Source organism: Bombus affinis, chromosome 18 (genome assembly GCF_024516045.1).
Source record: "Bombus affinis isolate iyBomAffi1 chromosome 18, iyBomAffi1.2, whole genome shotgun sequence".
NCBI classification, from domain to species: domain Eukaryota; kingdom Metazoa; phylum Arthropoda; class Insecta; order Hymenoptera; family Apidae; genus Bombus; species Bombus affinis.
Genome location: NC_066361.1, coordinates 1,268,727 through 1,289,858, shown reverse-complemented (window position 1 = coordinate 1,289,858; position 21,132 = coordinate 1,268,727). Strand labels below are relative to the sequence as shown.

Below are 21,132 nucleotides of genomic sequence, written 5' to 3'. Positions count from 1 at the left end.
TGTATCGAACAAGCTCAGCGAGATTCACGCCGGAAGCGCGGTCTTGGACAAATACTCGGCCTCGGACCATCTGTACGTGCTACACGCGTTTAAGGCGAGGAAGACACGAACCGCATCGAAATTCTACAGGTACGTGACCAAGGACATGGCGCCGGAGGAGTTCCTGAGCAGATTCGACGACACACTGAAGAAGGAAGACCTCAACGCGGCTATCGGAGCGGACGGGGCCGAGTCCTTGCAAAAGTGCATCGAAGGTACGTGCGAAGCGATGCTAAGGAAGGCAGGCTGTGCGGCGAGCGGAAAGTACGCGAATTACTGGTGGAACCCGAAGATCGCGGAACTTAGAGCGCAGACGCACAAAGCGCTTAGGAATACCTTTCGCAACCTTTGTACATTTCCTCGATTGTGCCTATAATAGGAGTCGGAACACCTTTCCTCGCTAGGCAAGATTTTATCGCCAAATGGGATACCGTGTCAAACGCATTGGAGATATCCGCTATCGTGAATAGCCCCTCCCCCCGGACGTGCAACATGATCCGGCGCGACTGTCTCGCGCTGTGTGTCCTTTCCTGAGGCAATTGATGCATAAAGATGCCCTCTTGACATTCTCAAGACGCCCGCGAAGTGATTTAGCCTTGAAGGTGACACATGTCCAGGTGGTGTGTGGTCCTCGGCAGATGTGACATGTTGACGGAGTCTGGGATGCGGTAAAGGCAGTCCCCATGGCACGTATTGCCGGACCCGCTTGGGCTGTTCCTGTGATCGTCTTGTCGACCAGACCTCAGAGGGCGATATGGACGTAAGTGATAAGTTCTCGCGGTAGTCCGGCAACTGAGTATACTGGGGGACGTCCTTACTATTCTATTCCTATCTGATGTTTGAAGTTAATTTTGAACTAATGAGGTCGAGAATGAGGGAGTTTGCATTGGTTAGTTCTCCTAGACTGTTTAATGCGCCAAGATTTTGTGATTCCGTGTTCGTTAAGTCCCTCAAAGCCGTTGGAGAATATTTAGTTAATTTCGGATAATTGATGATTGCAAGATCGTGGCATGGCATGATGCGTCGTGGACACTCGAACCTCTTCTTAAAGAGGGCCATAACTTCAAGGTAATTTTTATTGTTGAAGCTTATTGAATTCACGCAGGCCACTGCTTCTCCTGTTAGGGCGGCTCGCAGATAGTGGAATTTTTGTATGTTTGTGAGGTAGTGGTTGTTGTCTATCGTTGAAAATTGAATTTTCGGTGAAGGTAAATCTCTGCCATTGGGTGTCGACGGGGTTGATGGACGCTCACCCTGTATCAAACTCCTTAATCGAGCTGCCAGGGACATGTAAGTTTTTAACGTGTCTTTTTCCAACGTGAAATCCACTTTGCCGAGGTCTTCTAAATCCTAAGGTCACGACAGTTAGGTATTCGAGCACCGAGTGACACCTACGGAGCTGGGCGCGTACTACGGTGTAGCGTAAATCATATGATAAGCTGCAGTGTTAAGAGTACTTATTCTCTTCAGCTTTGCCTAACGCCTTTTAATCTAAGATTAGGAGAGTGAGTCTTTTCCAATTATAAGGATTATTAGCGTGGGATAAGTCGGATTGGGAGAAATTCACTAAGTCGGTATGTCTCCAGGTGCGGTGCTCGAGGTCCATTCGCAACCTCGAGAAGAGGTCGCAACATTACGGACCACTTGTTTGTTGACATAAACAGAGTCTGCTCTAAGTAAGTTCGCTGTTGAGCTGATACTTTGGAGACGTTTTTTGGAGATTTCCGAAATTTTCTCGCGGTTATAATTTATTTTATATAGTGTCGTACAGTGACAGCTACCTACTTGCCAAGTCGCGTTGCAGGAAAAAACCTGGAAGCACGGGAAATTACTTTGAACTCTGAGACAGTTGACCTGATATAGCTGGCTGCCCAAAAGTTCCATTATAAAATTTCAGAACTAAACATAATAGGATTTGGAAATATTGCGCTATAAATATTTGTGAAAAATATAAAGGAATAACGATGATGTGTAGGCCTAGGTGGGTATAGGTCGTTAGACAAAGGATAGTGTGGATAAATATGAAAAGGTGTATTTATAAACAAGTTGTTTATTATAAATTATTTATTATGTATACAGGCCAGTCGTATTATAGTGGCGGTAGTTAAAGTCAAATTATTAATTTTAGTTTTTTAACGTAGTTAATATCATGCTCGTTATGGCCATGATGAAGGCGAATCATAATAGTCCTGGCCGAGGTCGGTGGTCTGGCCCTATAACAAATAATACAATATTAATATACAAAATAAATATCGTAAATATCGATATCATTTGTAAAGGGATGTTAGAATTACGTTGCAGGCTAAGGTACATATTATATCACTGCACGTTTTTCTGGATAAAACACGCATGATGTTAGAACAATGAATGATACTCGCGAGCGTGACATGGTTTACACTTGCACATCTTGCTCGACCATCTTGCGATTTTGGTACTTTATCACATTCGAGTTGCGAAGATAATAACGGTGCGTACTATGACTGACAGTCGACTCCATGTTGCGTACGATGTTAGATCTATCATGCGAGACATGGAATCAATTGCGCACCCTATGGTCTCGAGTGACGTGCATGGTACTATATTTCGCGTCTTCCTGGCCAAACGTCGCCACCTTACGGACAGCTTGGCTGCTGACCATGGTGTAGTCGGGTAGAAGCAAGCTCCTAATTTTAGGTTTAATATTTATATTTGTTAAATGTAACGGATTTGTGAATGTGTCTGACGAGCCAAACCTAAAAGTAAAATTGAAATTAAATTAAAATTAAACGAAAATTTGAGAAATTACTTAGTTCTAAGGGAAGTATATGCGACTGAAGGACATGCAAATGCGAACTTAGAGACTTTTATGTATCCACGCTCCTCCTGCAAACACAGTTACAAAAGTTTCGGTTTGCTTATAAAGTAATTGATGATTTATGGGGTATGTGAGGGTTGTTATTATACATGGGTTGATGGCTCTTGTTGTGTCGATTGGCTTTGCTTATGGATTACGATTAGTATTTTTTCGGAAGGACGTGGCATATTAGTACGACGAATCTGGCAATACCTCTAAAATATGCTCTTCATTTAAACAAATATGGAGAAGTTTATAGCAGACGAAATAATTACGGCGCATGGGGTTTCAGAGCCCTCAAGCTCCGTCGGTGTTCCGAGTAGTCCTGCAGGCTCGACTCGACAGCCATCCAGTGATTGGGCAAACGTCGAGAGGAGGGTGGGTCCCGGGGCCCCTTCTCGTTCGGAAAATGCGACCGAGGACTAGAGCTACAAGGACAGCGAGTTCGAAGTTGAAGGAGACAATGAAAGGTGCAGGAGAATAAATGAAAAAGATTCGTCGGATGCCTCTTCTCCTCCGAAGAAGAATGCGAAACTTCTAGAATTTACTAACGATATTGGAGAGGTGGTGGAGAAAAAGGAATCTGGCAACCTAAAAGTAATTGGCGGCGAGATACCGCAGAAAATAGTCCCTGTCATTACCGTCAAGGGGGAATATTTGGCTCCGGCTTTGAAAGGAACTAGCAGAGTAGAGGGATACTCTCTTGTAACCTGGTCGAGTTCAGCCGTGAAATTGGCTAGTGAAACCGTCGAAGAGGTGGTCAGCGTATCCGAAGGTGAGGCTTCTGTATCGGAGAATAGCTGCTACAGTACTCCGATGGCAAGCAGAACTAGGCGTTCGAGGGAACCACTTATTAAAGTGGCGCTGAAGAGGCAAAGGAGCATAACAAAAGCGAAGCAGAACAGTGAAGACTGTGTGTTAGTCAGACCCAACGAACAGGAAGAGATGAGAGACCTTATGATTGAGGCTTATAAGGAGATGGTAGTTACTGCGAATAGACTTGTTATAATTTCCAGGAAGGACCCAAAAATCAGAGAATTGACCGTTTCGGATAAAGGTAAATCGCACAGTGTTTAAAAGAAGCTGATATCAATATCATATAAGAAGGGTCTTAAAGGTAGGGGGCAGGTGGGAAGGCCCGTAAAAGTTAATATTTCCACGCAACTTCCCCTCCACTGGTCGAGGTTTGCGGAAGGAAAATGGACTGAAGGTGCCCGTCGAACAGAATAATAACAGAAAAACCGTGTCGTCTCTCGAGGATAGGAAGGTTGAGAGAATGATGAGGGCGAAGGAAGGGGATACCTCGTACGCGGGGGTTTGTAAGGAGTGGAAAAGGGGCGAAGATGACCGTAAGGATAGAGAAACCGGCGACTCTGGAAACGAATGGATCGTCCAGATGAGTAGGAAGGAAAGAAGATGGTTGAGAGAGAGAGAGGAATTATAACGAGGAAAGGAGGCCACCTGCTGACGGTGGCCGGAGGGAAAGGTTGCCTAGAACTCGAAACAGATCCGACGTCCTCGAGAGAAAGCTGGAAGAGTTGGGTCCCTCCATAATGAAGATGATGGAGAGACAATTCGGGAGTCTGTTGCAACAACAACGGCAACAGCAACAAAGCACTCCCGAAACCCGACGGAACGCGGAACACTCTGCTACTCGTCCCGCCGCCCCCGAGGACTCAGAAGGACGGCGGGTGGGGCGTGGTGGCAGGGAGAAAAAGTAAGAAGGGGCGGAAAGAGACGAACACCGCCGAAAGGAAGATGGACGCCACGAGAAGAGATGAGAAGACCCGACTGTGGCAGTCCAAAAACTGCGGGCGGATAAGATGGAAGGCGCGCCGAAATCGCGCAGCGGTGGCTCCGTTAAAACGCCGAAGAGGAAAGGAAAGACGTCGCCGACAGTCACGCTCCCTCGCGCACCGCGTACATCCGCGGTAACTCTGACGCTTAACGAGGGAGCCAACATGTCGTACGCCGACGTCGTTACGACGGCCAGGAGAGCCATCCCCCTCGGTGAGATAGGCGTGCAAGCCGTCACCATGAAGAAGGCGGTGACGGGCGCCATCGTCATTAGAGTCCCGGGGGACAAGGACAGGGAAAAGGCGTCGATCTTGGAGACGCGCCTGGAGGGTGTTCTGGACCCAACCAAGGGAAAGGTCGGAACCCCCATGATTAAGGCGGAGTTGAGAATCACCAACGTGGACATCTCGATGGACAAGGAGGAGCTGCGTCAAGCACTGGCCTTGGCCGCGGGATGCGGCAGCGAGGATGTCCAGATTGGTGAGATCGGCGTCTCCAGGGGAGGACTCGGATCGGCATGGATCAAGTGCCCGGCGGCCGGTGCCCGCAAGCTAGCCCAGGCGGGCAAGGTGGTCTTGGGGTGGTCCATCGCGAGGGTCTCTGCTATACCGAAGAGGCCCTTGCAATGTTTCAAGTGCCTGGAGTTGGGGCACGTACGGGCGACTTGTACGTCCACCGAGGATAGAAGCCATCTCTGCTATAGATGCGGAGGAAGCGGGCACCGCGCCAGAGGATGTCCCGCCTCCGCGCCGAAATGTCCCCTATGCGAGCGGCTGAGAGCTCCATCGGGACACAGGATGGGCGGGGTGGCATGCAACCCCCCGAAAGCCAAGAGAAAGAGGAAACGGCCTACTCAACAGTCTGCCGCCGCCGCCGGCGCCGCTGCTGCTACCATCGCCAGCGGCAACGAGAACCAAGGCGGAAACGTCAACAGGGCAGCATCACCTTCAGCAGTGACGAGTGGCCGGGAGGAGGCCATGGAATTGGCGGAGTAATACAATCGCCTGCTCCAATGCAATGTAGGAAGAGCCAGACGGGCGCAAGACCTGCTTCTCCAGACCATCCGGGAGAATCGGGTAGCACTCGCTGTGGTGGCCGAACCATACCGCGTCCCCGACGCCCCCAACTGGATCAGGGATTCGAACGGATCGACGGCTATAACATGGTCGTCGGCGTTGAGTCCGCCCGGCGCCCTGTTGGATCGCGGTAACGGCTTCGTCGCCGTCGAGTGGAACAGGATCGCGATAGTGGGCATCTACATCTCGCCCAACAGCGGAGTGGCCGCGTTCGGGGATTTCCTGAACGAAATCGGCGACTGCGTTCGTAGATGTCTGCCCCGTCAGGTGCTCGTCCTTGGTGACTTCAACGCGCGCTCGTCGCAATGGGGGGACACCAAGACGGATTCCCGAGGTAGAATGCTGACGGACTGGGCCGCGACTCTCGGACTAGTTCTGGTGAACAGAGGCGCAACTAGTACCTGCGTCGCGTGGAGGGGTTCGTCTATCGTCGACATTACCTGGGCTACCGCCGAGCTCTACCGGAAGATCCATGGATGGAGAGTGGCCGACAGAATGGAGACCTTGTCGGACCACCTCTATATAATGATGGAAATGAAGACGGAGGCCGCCACGCGTGACTGCGGTGTCCGACGACAGCAAGAGGAGAACCGGTCCCGACGACCACCACCATCCACACCTAGGTGGCGTTTGAAGGAGAGGGACAAGGACATGCTGCGGGCGGCGGTCACTGTCTCTGCCTGGAGCTGGGACACGCGGGGGGACAACAACACCTCAACCCCCCCCCCACCACCATCAACGCACTGGGTAGCATCGATGAGGAGGCGGACGAACTCCACGGATACATGAGAGCGGCATGCGACGCCTCCATGCCGCGCTCCGTCCGGGGAGACAGAAGCGACCGTTCCGTGTATTGGTGGACACCGGAAATAGCCGATATGCGGGCGGCTTGCGTCCAGACCCGGAGAAGATTCCTGAGGGCGCGTCGCCGCAGACGGACACGCGACGAAGAGGAGATCTCTCGCTGCTACGAGGACTACAGAGAGACGAGACGTGCCCTCCAGCGAGAGATCAAACTAGCCAAGGCTCGGTGTTGGGATCGACTGATCGAATTGGTCGATTCAGATCCGTGGGGGAGGCCCTATCGCATCGTTACGAAGAAACTACGACCTTCGGCCCCCCCGCTGACCGAAAACATGGATCCGGCGTTACTGGACAACGTGATCGGGACTTTGTTCCCACGGCGGGATAACAACGATACGTCCGCGCCAGCCCCCACCATCATCGACGGGACGGCGCTGACGGATTGGAACGAGGAACTTCGAGTGACGGAGGAAGAGTTGCTCGAAGCCGCGAAGAAGATGGCATCCCGCGACGTGGCGCCGGGTCCGGATGGGATCCCGGGCCGAGTCTGGACGGAGTCGATCGACATCTTGGCTCCCCGTCTGCGGCATCTGTTCTCCAGATGTCTGAAGGAGGGCGCCTATCCTCGTGCGTGGCGTACGGCGAAACTCGTGTTGCTACGGAAGGAGGGCCGACCACCGGACGCGCCATCGGCATACAGACCGGTGTGTCTTCTCGACGAGGTGGGTAAACTCTTTGAAAGGGTCATAGCCGCCCGTCTGGAAGCACACATGGAGAGACGGATTCCCGGATGGCACGATAGCCAATTTGGATTTCGCCGAGGTCGCTCGACCGTGGACGCGGTGAAGAGGCTAAGATCCATGGCGGAGGACATGGTCGTTCGAGAAGGGGTAGCAGTGGCCGTCTCCTTGGACATAACCAACGCTTTTAATAGCATACCATGGAGCAGGATCGTGGAGGCGCTGCGACACTTCGAGTCCCCGCCATACCTCGTTAGGGTGATCCAGGCCTATCTGAACGATAGGTGGATCACCTACACAGGCAGAAACGGCGTGAAGGAGCGAAGACCGGTAGAGCGCGGTGTGCCGCAAGGCTCGGTACTCGGACCGATTCTATGGATCACTGCCTACGATTCGGTCCTCCGAAGTCCCATGCCGCCGGGGGCTAGCGCGATATGCTATGCGGACGACACGCTGGTGCTGGCCAGCGGTCGATGGTGGAACGACGCTGCATGCCTGACCGAAACTGCCGTGGCATGCGCGGTACACGCCATTCGAAGGCTCGGTTTGAGCGTGTCGCCGGCGAAATCGGAGGCTTTGTGGTTCTACGACCAACGACGAAGAGGAACACCGCCTGTGGAGCTGTCGACGATCGTCATCGACGGAGAAGAGGTCCCTGTGGGACACCGGATGAAGTACTTAGGCCTGATCGTCGACAGTCGATGGACATTCGAGCCACACTTCAAGCACTTAGCCCCGAGGGTAACGGCCGCAGCTAACGCCCTATGCGGCCTATTACCTAACATCGGCGGGGCAGGATTGGGTGTCCGCAGGCTCTACGAGGGAGTGATCCGGTCACGAGTCCTTTACGGAGCACCTGTCTGGGCCGACGATCTGGCGGCGAGTCGGCGCAATCTGACTCTGGTGAGAAGACTTCACAGGACGATCGCCATCCGGGCAGCCAGCGGATACAGGACGGTGTCCTACGCGACAGCGACCGTGCTGGCCGCGTCCCCTCCATTCGAGCTACAGGCTCTCGCCCTTCGTCGGGTGTACGAACATCGGAGAGCCTCGACCTTGGACCGACGTGCTACGCCGATGGCACCAACCACGGACGTTCGGGAGGAAGCAAGGCTAAAAGCGTGGGAGCGGTGGCGCTCGCAGCTTTTGGAAGAGGATGCGGTACGCCCTCATCGAGCAGTCCGCGCCGTCCTACCCAACTGGGACAAGTGGAGAGATAAAGGCGGGGTCCCGCTGACATTCAGAACGACTCAGGTGCTCACCGGCCACGGGGTGTTCGGTGAGTACCTGCTCAAGATCCGGCGAGAGGTGACGTCCATCTGTCACCACTGCGGGGAGGAGGAGGACACGGCGCAACACACGCTGGAGGTTTGTCCGGCGTGGGAGGTACCGCGACGCGTCCTACGGCTCGAGATCGGGAGAGATTGGCCCCCGACACGCTCATCGAGGCCATACTCAGGGGACCCCAGGAGTACATAGCCGTCCGCACCTTTTGCGAGCAAGTCATGCTCGTGAAGGAGCGAGCGGAGAGAGAGAGGGAGAAAGCTCAGCATCCCAGCAGAGCGCGACATCAAGGAGTCTCCGCGCGTCACGGAGCGGCGGCACCCCCGCCGTAAGCGCGCCCAAGGAGTCATCGAGGAAGTAACAAGACCCAAGGATAAGGGCGCTAGGGGGCGTGGTCCCCCCCTGGCGGCCCCGATCTTCTGTCTAATAAGGAGGTCTCCCGCCCAGCAGGGAGATAGACGACGAGGAGCGCTTGGTAGTATTCGCAAGAGACCCCGAGCCCTCCTCGAACAGCCGTCTGGAAGACCACCGTGGAGTTTTAGTCGGTAAGAGTCCGACACTACCCAGCTGCGTGCAGCTGGATGTCCATGAGGATTTCTCCACGATAAAAAAAAAAAAAAAAAAAAAAAAGAACTCGAAACAGATAGGAGTCCCTCTAGATCAAAGTCCGGGAGGAATGGCTCCAGACATACAAGGAGCATATGGTAGAGAAGGAGGCCTGTGTGAGAGCACGGGCGTCATACGGACGAGGGGCGTGGATATCCTCGCGGAACTGAAAGCGGGAATGAAAGAAGGTGACATTGCCCTTAGGATAAAGGAGGTAATAGTGGACAGAGTCCTTGTTTCCCCCCTCCAGGTATTGGTAGAGATTAGGGACATCGACCCACTGGAAAGTAGGGAGAACCTTAAACAGGGCATCGTTAGAAGGCTGATGTTCAAGAATGCCAGCGAGGTCGAGGTTAAATCGTTAAGGGCGGCACCGTGGGACGCAGACGGCGATTGCTGTGGTTCCGGCCTCTTATATCTCAGGCAAGGAAGGGAACATGAAAATAAGAACTAGCTTCACTATAGCGACAATGCGGGTCCTCCGTAAGGTAGTTAGATGCTATAGGTGCCATGAGATTGAGCACATGTCTGAGATGTGCACAGTCTATCCTGGCAAGGAACGATGCCGTAAATGCGGCGCCATGGATCATTCGATGGGAAACTGCAGTAACGCTCCATGGTCTTCGTTGTGTAGTTAGGGGTCCAAAGTACGGACTGGACACGTTATAGGGTCGTCAGCTTGCCCCACGTATAGGAAACTGATTAAAAAAGGGACAGTCATAAGACAGGCACCCTGAATGTTCTGCAAATCAAGCTCAATAAGAGTAAGCCTGCGCAGGACCTGATGCAGAAGTTTGCCTGGACGCGCCGGGTCGACGTTGTGTTCATCTCAAAACCTAATCGACAGTTTCGGTTCTGGTATATTGATACGAAGGGGGATACCAACCATCCGGGCAAAGAGATTTAATGCTTCTACTCCATCGAGGATACGTTTGCTGAAGAGGAGGTATATGTCGGGATCAAGAAAGGGGAAGCGTACCGCGTGAGTGGCTACTGCTCGCCCAACGTCAACCTGAACATCTTTGTCGAGTACGCGAAGAGACTCGACATATCTATTGAGGCAGCCGTGAGGAGATGCAAGGAAGTTATCATCTCAGGAGACTTCAATACAAAATCTAACGCATTGGGTGTCACCAAGACTGACAGATAGAAAAGGATGTCTTTAGTGGTTCTGGATAGGAACCATCTTGTTCCTATTAGGGTATTAGGAGGAGTTTCGCAAAAATTACGAGCGTTAGTGGTAGACTCTTTAAGAAGTATAAAAACATTGTAGTCCTTGGAGACTATAGTGTCTCGGATCACAGTTACGTACTACATGAATTTAAAGGCTTGGTTATGCCTAGTAATAGGGGGCATTTTAGGTATTCGACGCAGGATATAATGCTGGAGATGTATTTTAAAAACTTTGACGACGAGAAGGTTAAGTTATTGGGAGCTCGGACAGAAGTGATGGAATATCAGGAGGATTCCCTGCAGAGAACTACGTCAACAGGAATCGTGAATTCCGGTTACGACTGTAATAATCAACACCACGAATAGTTCGATCCCCTTATTTTGGTTAGGATAATGTAGGTGCTTGTTGTAGTATAACACTGCGATTGACAGGGTTATAAAAATGTATATTTCCAACACTTCTTACACCAATGAGTTACACCGTTTCGTATGATATGAAGACGAGAGTCATAGATGAAGGCCCTTGTGTTGTAATAGAAGTAGCGACTGAACAGACCAGACTTCCACTCAACCGAATGACTAGACTTTGACTTTGACTGTTCGTTGCTTATGAGAACCAGTAGAGTTGACCGTCCTGATGGCGTAGAAGCAGTAGAAGATGTAGGAGCAGTCGGAGCAGTCGGAACAGTAGGAACAGTAAGAGCCGTAGGAAATGTCGGAACTCTATGACCTGTGAGAGCCGGATGAACTCTGAAGTTCGTTCTGATGTGATTACGGAGGAAAGCTCGGTATGGATGTGCCCTATGAACGAAGAACGTTGCTCATATTTTTAGTTAGGGAACTGCTGGCAATGATCCGCGATGCCGATAGGTTATGACCAATGTTGGGAATGAAGATAGGAGGAAGAAGCCTCCTACCAACGTGGTTCATGGGCGACATTGTTTATGGGAAAAACCAGCTTTTCCGTTAGACTACTATTTGGTTTTTCCCATTAGGTGACTACCTGCTTTCTCCGTAATTTGTAAGAATGTACAATAGACCTAAGGTCTGTTTTATGTACCAGCTATAAACCGAAAATACTTGCAGGATTAAAAAGTCTTTCCGGGAAAACAGATTGACTTAAACCGTATGTGCGAACAATGACTTTAGAGATTAAAATTTATGGTGGGTCCTTGGGCTTATTGAGGGTTTCTCTAACGGTATTTGGACCTTGACGGTCAGACAATGAAAGACGTCGCGCGGACCTTTTCACGAGACGTAACAAAGAGAATCCTGATTCAATCGCAAATTTTTATTTTTATTAATACTTAGCCAAGAAAACTTTTGAGAAAATTAAATAAACAAAAAAAAAAATAAACCTCCAACCGTGACCATGTTCATTGGTACATTGCCGTGACCAGGATTCGAACCTGGGTTACTACGGCCACAACGTAGTGTCCTAACCGTTAGACGATCACGGCTATTGGAGTATTACGTGTAAACTTTCTGAGTGGTCGATGATAACTACCAACAATGACCAAGTTGACACATCAACCGTGAAGATCTTAGTACACTGAGACAATTGTGATTATTCCACTCATCTATAATTCAAACTGGCTGTAATTCAAATCATATGCATATATATATATGTACATTTATGATTTATGAATTCTAGAGACGCGATAAGATTATTATGAAAGGAATATCATAATATCGTTTTCGCGTTAGGACTAACATTTATTGTCGTCAAATATTTATGCGATCCCTTACTATCCGAACTTATTGACACACTTTTCATTAACCGGTATCATAATGCAATATTTTCAATTATTATTTTTGTATTAGAACTTGTACACAGCATTTTATAATTATAAATTCAAATCACAAATCTCTTACATATTTCTTTAAATTATTAAATTGGCAACTAAGTGATTGCGGGTGTTTTCATTAGGTGGTAATGACAAAATCCGCAATCACTTAGTTGCCAACCCAATATATTATTACCTGTATGAACAAACTAAAGAATAGTAGATAATTTGATAGAACATAATTTGGTTTCGCAACGTAAGCTTAGATCGTGAAGGGTGAAAAAAAGTGTGACGACTGACTTTCTGTGAAGATGATACTGCAGAGGAAAACCATGATGGTTTGTGTCTAAGAATGCGAGATCATCGGATTCATCGAGGAAAGCCTTCGTTCGGAAAGTGAAACGGATGTTGCTGCTGATTGGTCAATTTCCATGTTGGTGGTTGAAGAAGGATGCTAGCCGCCCTTGAGAGAAAGTTACTAGCGCGAAGCGTCGTTCGTGAGAAAAGCAGATTTCCCGTATCTTCCCGCAGTAGGTGATAAATTTAGGGACTGATAGGACAATGACTATTTGTCCGTTTGAAGAACCTTAGCTAATTAAATCCTAAGATTTATCATTTATCCTCAGATTTATTCATCTTATTCGAAGGATAGGGTCTGTGTGTGGCGAACCACGAGACAGAAACCGTTGGAATGTTTACTGTCGAGTACCACTACAACTATATCTTTTAAGGAGAGCTACGCAATTACTCCACATCTCAATCGAGGATGGATCATAAGGAGAGGAAAGTTTCCATCAGTCTTTTATTCTTGCGATCATCTTGGAGAGTTTTCTCATCGTCTTTATGTGCGGTATATACCGACTGTCATAGCAAACGTTACTTTGTGCTTCAAAATATATTCTACGTTTAACAAAGAGTTACCGTTATCATTAATATATCGGGTGTGTCTAATCACCACTGTTATTTGTCAAGCTCAATAGACATTGTAATTGAACAATAGAAAATATGTATATGGTGTATGACTCGATGTAACTAAATGAACTAATTGAGATTAAAAACCAAACGTAACATGTTTTAATTGAATTATTGTAATAACAGTGATATGGGTATGGCTGGAGCAAATTGAATATGAATTCATTCGAGTAATTAAATAGTTCATCATAGTGATATGTGCACAAGACATAACTTACGGAATAATCACAAAGGCGTAGTGGATGGTTAGCTGCTATCGTTGTTACGCCGCGCAACACATCTGCACTCAATCCGCGCGGCTTGACAGCCAACGGTCTACGCGCCGTTCTTCGAACCCTCCATAGGCCTAAGGACCCACCATAAAGTTGAAATCCTAACTGCATTGTTCGCACACATGGTTTAAGTCAATCTGTTTGCCAGAAAAGACTTTCTAATTCCAGAAGTGTCTTCAGCTGAGTTTTTAGAAGGGTCCTTGGGTTTATTACGTGCTCTTAAGAATTGCGGAGAAAGCAGGTAGTGGTCAAACGAAAAAAAGCGGAGATCTACCTAACGGAAAATCTGAGTCTTCCCATAAACAATGTCGCCTAGGACCCAAGTTAGTAGGAGGCTTCTTCCTCCTATCTTCCTTCCCAACATTGGTCATAACCAATCGGCGTCGCGGATCATTGCCCTCACTTTCCTAACTGAAAATGTAAGCGACGAATCCGCGTTCTTCGTTCAAAGGGTACACCCATACCGAGCTTTCCTCCGTACTCACATCAGAATAAACTTTATAGTTTGATCGTCTCTCACGGTGCTTAGAGTTCCTATAATCCGTATAGCTCTCACCGTTCCTGCATCTCTCAGAGTTCCTTCATCATTTCTCACGGTGCCTAGAGTTCCTGCATTCCCTATAACTCTCACCGGTCCTATATCTCTCAGAGTTTCCTACAACTCTCCAGGTGCCTACACGGCCTAGAGTCTCCTAAGGCTCTCACATTATCCAGAACTCCGACAGTTCCTATAACTCTCAAGGGCCTAGAGCTTCTAAAGCTCTCCTTCTCTCACCTAAGACTAATCCTTCTCTTCGTTATCTGTATCTTAATCAACGGCGTTACTACTTTTTGTGATTATATAAAGTGTTGGAAATATACATTATTATAACTCTGTGACTCCCAGTGTTATACCGCATCAACCACGCCGATTATCCTAACCGAAATACGGGGATCGAACTATTCGTGGTGTCGATTATTCTATTCGTAACGGGAATTTACGACTCCCGTTGACGCGTATTCTAACGACCGCGTCTCCCCGCGATAGCTCGAAAATACAATCGTATTGCGATAATCTTCAAATTGGTTTAAAAAATGTATATTGACCTGTCGAGTAATGGAATTATATTGATTAATAATTATATGAATATTTAACGTTGAATATAGTAGATTTTATAATTTGCCTTGCAGGAATTTGGAAGAATAAATAAACAGGTGATGCCAAGATACTGGATGGAGTATAATAAGCAGAGCTGAAGTGAAGCTAAAGTCCAACAAACAAATGAAAGAAATATTATGTTATAAATAGAGGACGCACACAAAAGATAATAAATTGAGTAAGAATAATAAGAATACAAGGTAATAACTAACTTAGGCGTACTATTTAATGACTCGAAAGGGAAACATTTAATATGTTAAGCGAAGAAGTTAACCTAGATAGGTTAGTTTTCGTATGTTACGTCGGGCGACACTCTATCTAGACCAGACCATATACCGCGGGCAAGATGGCAACCAGATGTCCGCACATCTTCACTGCGTATCCTCAATAGTCTTAAGAACCTATCATAAATTTCAGGAATTTTCCAGCGAAAGTCCTTCAGTCCGAACAAACATCTCTTTACTGAATCGTTTCTAAAGCTTATTGTTTATCACGCACAGACGCGGGAAAGTTAGTTTTTCTCGCGTATGATACTTCACACTAACAACTTTCTGTCGATGACGGCTAAGACCCTTCCTAGTCAACCAACCTTCTCTTATCCACTCAGAAGCAGTATCTACTGCCCTCATTTTTCTTACCAAAGTTGTCATCAACAAATCCGATAATCCCTTGCGTTAGACACACACATCACTAGCTTTCCTCCGACACAGCATCGTCACTTTTACCTCACTTATTCTTCATCGATAGAATAATCGAGATGTCATTATCGGGTTTCTACTCTTAAATCAATCACTCACTTAATTTATAAATGCGCATTAGTGTAATTATCTTCCTTACAAGGTTGTTGGAATAAACATTAATTTATACCTCCTAATTCAGTGTAAGCTCAATTTGAACCACCCCTATTACCGTAACTGAAATCAGTGGATCGATCAGTTCGTACGTCGATTATCTAATCGTAACGGGAATTTACGACTCCCGCTGACGTGCTTTCTCGCGATCGCGTCTCTCCGCGAATGGTCGAATAAACACATATATTCAAGTTAATAGCATCAGCTAACACGCTATAAATATAAATGGTGGGTAATGGTAAGAACATGTGAAGTGGTAACTAAAATTGAAGTATTTACTATAGGAAGAATAAATAAGTGATAGATATTATTGAATAGATTGGTTTAATAATATATTTTGCTAGATCCGACCCAGTTATAACACATCATGAGGCGTATCATATAACAAAATGGCCAATTTTTGACAATTTAATGAGTTGTTGTTGGTTAATTTAATGAGAACACCATTGGTCGATATTTAGTAATGAAGGATATAATATGTTTTTCTTAGGATGGAAAGTTAAAATTAATTGACATATACTTGGATATAAGAATATGATTTGAAACTGGTTAAATAACTAAATAAAAGTTAAAATGACCAGGTCGAGGGTATAATACTCATAAATATATGGTTGATGCTGTAGGCAAATTGGTTAAACGAATCAGGATGATGGTCCATTAATTGATGTAACAGCTTCAAGAAAGATTACTGAAAATAATAATGTAGAAAACCATTCACAGCTTGTGAATATCTCTGTGACATCAGAATGATTACGTATAAATAATAAATGACACCGTTTTCGGTAAGTGGTACTCAAATTACTCCATTGGGATAATATGAAGAATGGGTGATATGTAAGACAAGCTTTCCCTGTGATTACAAGAGTCATACTAGTTTATACGTATGATTAATGTTATTTTATTTTATATATTATTTTATACATATCGTTACGTAGTTTATTTTATTTATTTGACCTGGTTATGTTTCTTTTATTCATTTGCATCTTTGAGCTCATAGGGTAGATTAAATGTTTTAATGGATAATCCTGATATATTGCTATATTAGCAATAAATAATATTAATAAATCGCTATATTAGTAAATAGTAAAGCGATTTCTGTTATTAACTGATGAGTAAACTAGAATTAATAAGTAATATTATTAAATAAATTTGAACTAATTAATCTATTTGAGATATTCGCGTCTCCCCGCGATAGCTCGAATTTACAACAACATTACGGGTTGTAACAGCTGTTACTATTTCTTATTACTGATTTTGTATGTCATCTGACCTTGAAATAGCCGTTTCTTTGTATTGATTGCACTTATTTTAAGAATAACTAAAATATTTTGTCGGCCGGTCAAATTGACGGCTTGCAGTAAGTAAGGCAAAGTACAAATTTTTTTTAGAAAATAAAAGAGCAAATTAAAAGTAAATAATCCATCAATATCCATATTCCTTATAAGGAGTTCCAGAATCTTCATGAGACCTCCCAACATCGGTTATTTCTAACATTGCTTCCTTATTATTTCTTTTGTCTCCCAACCCTTTCTTTTCACCAACTTCTTCTCTTCCTCGTTCACTTCCCCCCATTTCTGATTCTGCTCGTACGGGGTGTCAGGCAACTATTTTGATCGGTCAACTCCGCTTGGGAGTCAACCTCCATCTCACTATCCTCACCCACCAACTTTTCCTTTACTATCGGACTCCTTTCTAGTCTTCGCCGCGGTTTGAAGGCGTACTCCTCCTTAGTGCTCTCCGTTATTCCGATTAGACTATTCGGAGCCTCCTCTAATCTTCTCTTCGTATCACTCTCCAGAAGCGCTTGGTCCCCAGTCACTTTTACCGCACGAGAGGTGGCCCTAGAATCGACCATCATCTCGTCGTTTCTCACCCAGTCATTTGATGACCGTTGGGGCGAGCCTGGGGAGGCATCACCTACGACAGCAACGAGGCCTGGGGGCTCCGAAATCCCCCGAGCCGTAATTTTTTTCTTCTTACCGATCTGTTCATATCTTTTTTCTTTTTAATCAGATAGCACAGTCCGGGGATATAGCCAAGATATAGCATCTACTGTTGCCAAGGTCGCCATAATCGTTACACTCTTTCCATCTAATACTCTATTGTCAGAAGAGAATTCGATTGCCTATGCGATAAGACAGGCAAATTCCAAGCGCCTTATCATGAGTGACCATCGAGGTAGTGCCCGGTCTCTCTGCCCGTTCCCATGGACATATGACAAGTGCAACCAAGGGCTTGTCCCACTCCCACGAATAATAGGATATAACTACTAATCCCAAAATCGTCCAAGCCCGTCTTAATCAGTCCGAGCTAGCACGAATTACTTTACAAATTGAGTAAAAATAAAAGAACGTGATATTCTAATCACTTGTTCAATATTTTTTTACGCGACACTATCAAAGTCTTCAGTAATATTTGCAACATTCATCCACCGTTATACACATATCTCACTATCACTTTATAATCAAACGGTTACTCACGAATGCTTCAACAGAGCCCTATTTGAACGTTTATCTTTAAGTAAAGGTCGCTCCCACCGGATAACGTTCGCAATTGTTAACCGTTTCACCTTATTTCCTCGAATCATCCCACCCACTCTTGTTCAGCAAGGGTATTACCACACAACTATATTCTACCTACCACACCCCAACCCTCGAGCCTGATCCACATCGGATCCCTTGCACCACACACCCCAACGTCCACCCAATATTCAACTCACGTCCTTTCTCTTCACTTCACATCCTACGCACTTTATCGCAATGAAGCCTTGCAATCTCTCACAGTATTCATTCTCTGGAATCCCTTGCAATCCTGCCGAGACTTCCACACTCGTACCTCCTCAACCTTTTTCAACCACACTTATATTGGGAGCAACCCTTCAACACATCTGCTTTCCAGCGTGTTCCAATGGCGATTCTCAACTATCTCCGTACCCTGTCACATTGTTTTCTTGATGTTGTCAGCGACTTCGCCCGCCGTTGCTTTAGTGGTGAGCTCAATCAGGATATGCCCGGCTCTGGTCCTCCTTACTGCTGTCGTTTCCTTAAGGACGCTCTTCGCCTCGGCCACTTCCCTGTAGGCGTCGATCCAATTATTGCCCTGTCCGACCTTAACACGTTGACGCCGGTGTGCACCATCGGTGGGTCACGCGTGTCTGTCCCGTGAGGTGGCGTACATTACCGATGGGTCGCACGAGTTTGTTCCGTGGGACGGCGTGCATCGGGATGGGTGACACGTATTTCACAAAATAGGTAGTACAAAATAGGTTTATGTTATTTTATCTCAACATTATAAGCAGACATTCAATAATAAAACCATAACAATTCAATATTATAAACAACACAATTACTTACTTTTTTATGCAATTTTTTAAAACATGTTAGACAAGCTGCCGGCTGGTCCTTACAACGATCACAATATGTTGTTAATTTTTAGACTTGATTGGCGGCATATTCTCTACCTTTCATTCTAGAAATACGTTTATAACATTCTTTACACCGCCGTCTCGTTTTGCTCGTGGGCCCGTGGTAAGAGTGCAGAAAATGTGAATGTTTTTTGAACAGTACTTCATTTTCGCTTGGAATTGCGTGTCTTTGGGTATTCACTATATTTAAAAGGTTATAAATAATTTCTTCGCGAAATTTAAAAATTTTAATACTTTTAGTACACCATTTTCTATGTATATACCACGCATTTACGAGACAAGTCCCGCATATTAATTCTATTACAAATTTTTTTATACCATTTTATGGTTCTGCGCAAACAGCTGTAATAGGATGACATCTGATCGGATAGATCAACCCCCTTTTTAGCATTACTATAAAAAATAACAGTATCTGGCTTTAATTTACTATTTTTCCCCTGAACAATAACATACCTATGATTTTTGGAAGTGGCTAGCATACATATTGACCTTTTGTCAATCCATTTTAAAAATTTAACTCAACCTAACACTATTTTCGTCGTGCATGTTCCTTACGCGCGCCGTCGTTCTCCGACGAACGCGCATGACTATTTTTTTTTTTTTTTTGTAAATTTTTTGATTCGCGCTATAAACATTTCTTATAGAAAACTGTTCACAGAATTGCGTGCGATAGTCAGAAATCGCGTCACACCTCTACTTTTTGAGAAAAATTGAAAAGAGTACAAAATGAGAGCCAAAGCTAGTTCCGTCAACTTTACATAACATTTATAGATGTATGCAAATTGATATTGCCAAACTATTGTATATCAGTTCATTAGTTGAAGTCCGCGGAATTCATTGAACCCAACAGGAATCTATAGCTTTTGTGATTTTGCTACAAATTGAGGTCAAAGTTGTAAAATTTCCATCGTGTCGAACAGTCTAATGTGACACAGCGCCTCCCCACGAAGCAGACAGTGAATTCGGGCGCCGCCGCACGCAGGAAACCATGAATATCGGCGCTGGCGTCAACGTGTTAATATGTTCCATCTTCGTCTTCTTCCTTCTTTTCGTTTAATCAATCCACTGGTCCATTGACGACGCCATATTCCTGGTCACGTTGCTTATCTCCTCAATCTCATTATTCTTTTCTTTATCGAGGTTCAACTTCTTTACCATCATTTGCACCGCCCCCACCAAGGCTTGTGTGAACACCCTCATATCACCTATCGTAAGCATTATCTTTTCTCCCTCGACTTCACTGTTCTGAGCGACGTTATCTTCCCTCGCGCTATCCTCTGCCTCGATACTCGCAGGCAACGGCTTGCCATATCTTATGCACGCACTTCATTCGAACGCTCTCCTCGCTAAATATTTTCCCCCTTTAGCATTTCTCGTTGCAATTGGCGTGCTCTGATCGTTATCCCCGACGCCGAACATTACGTCACCACCTTCCAATTCAACGCCAGCCTCCGCTTCCATTTTCCCGCTTCCACTTACGATCGGACTTCTCTGTAACCTCTTGCTCGGTTTAAACGGACCAAACACCTCTTCCTCACTCTTTCCTTTCGGGTTCGGCACAATAGTGATAGTTACATTATCCCTTAACTTAATATCCGAGAGGACGTTAGCCTTCTCCTTCCACCCATCTCCTTTCGTTTCATATTGTGGCGGCACTCGACAAGCCAAATACCACCACTCGACACTAACTAGTGTCGGACGACGGCAGCGCAGTGGTTAACGTCTTAGGTTACGAACGTTCGGAAACCGGGTTCGAATCCCGGCGACAGGAGTCCGATTTTACTACCACGCACCAAAAAACTGCGGAAAAATCAGCAGTACCCCGGCAGCGACATCTACAACCTCTAGTGACAATTACTCCGGACGAGGCCCAGCAATTACAACTATCACGCACGGACAATATATATGTATAAGTCGGAGATGAAAGAACACCGGAACCTTCCCTTTGGAACTTTGGGAAGAACCCTAGTACTGTAATTTAGATTTCACCATAGCCGTATTAAGAAACTGTTGTCATTCGATCCGACTGTACTTATTTGGGATTTATGATAGTGAGCTCGGGCTCGAGGCGACAACCAGTCGCCGAACGTAGTCGCGGTCAAGGGATGAACGTTTTGTCTAACAAAGGCATGAAGTAACACTATAGCTCTCCTTAAAAGAAATACTTGGGACGGGGCACGACGGTAAGAATTTCAACGATTTCCGTCCCGTGGCTCGCCACAGGCAGACTCTATCCTTTGAGTAAGATGATTACCAGATGTCGACGCGTTTCCACAGTACATGTTCAGCTAGCCCGAAGACCCGCTATAAATCTTAAGATTTGTTTAACTAAAGTC

The 21,132-nt window shown here is 46.2% G+C and overlaps 1 long non-coding RNA gene and 1 other non-coding gene across 2 annotated transcripts in view; both read right to left on the bottom strand.

Annotated features, from left to right (window-relative positions):
* LOC126926697 (uncharacterized) overlaps positions 1-21,132 on the bottom strand; it is a 154,975-nt gene that overhangs the window by 30,478 nt on the left and 103,365 nt on the right. The gene's annotated exons all lie outside the window — the stretch shown is intronic.
* On the bottom strand, positions 11,741-11,812 carry Trnah-gug (transfer RNA histidin (anticodon GUG)). The gene has a single exon. It is a non-coding gene; the product is annotated as a tRNA-His (tRNA).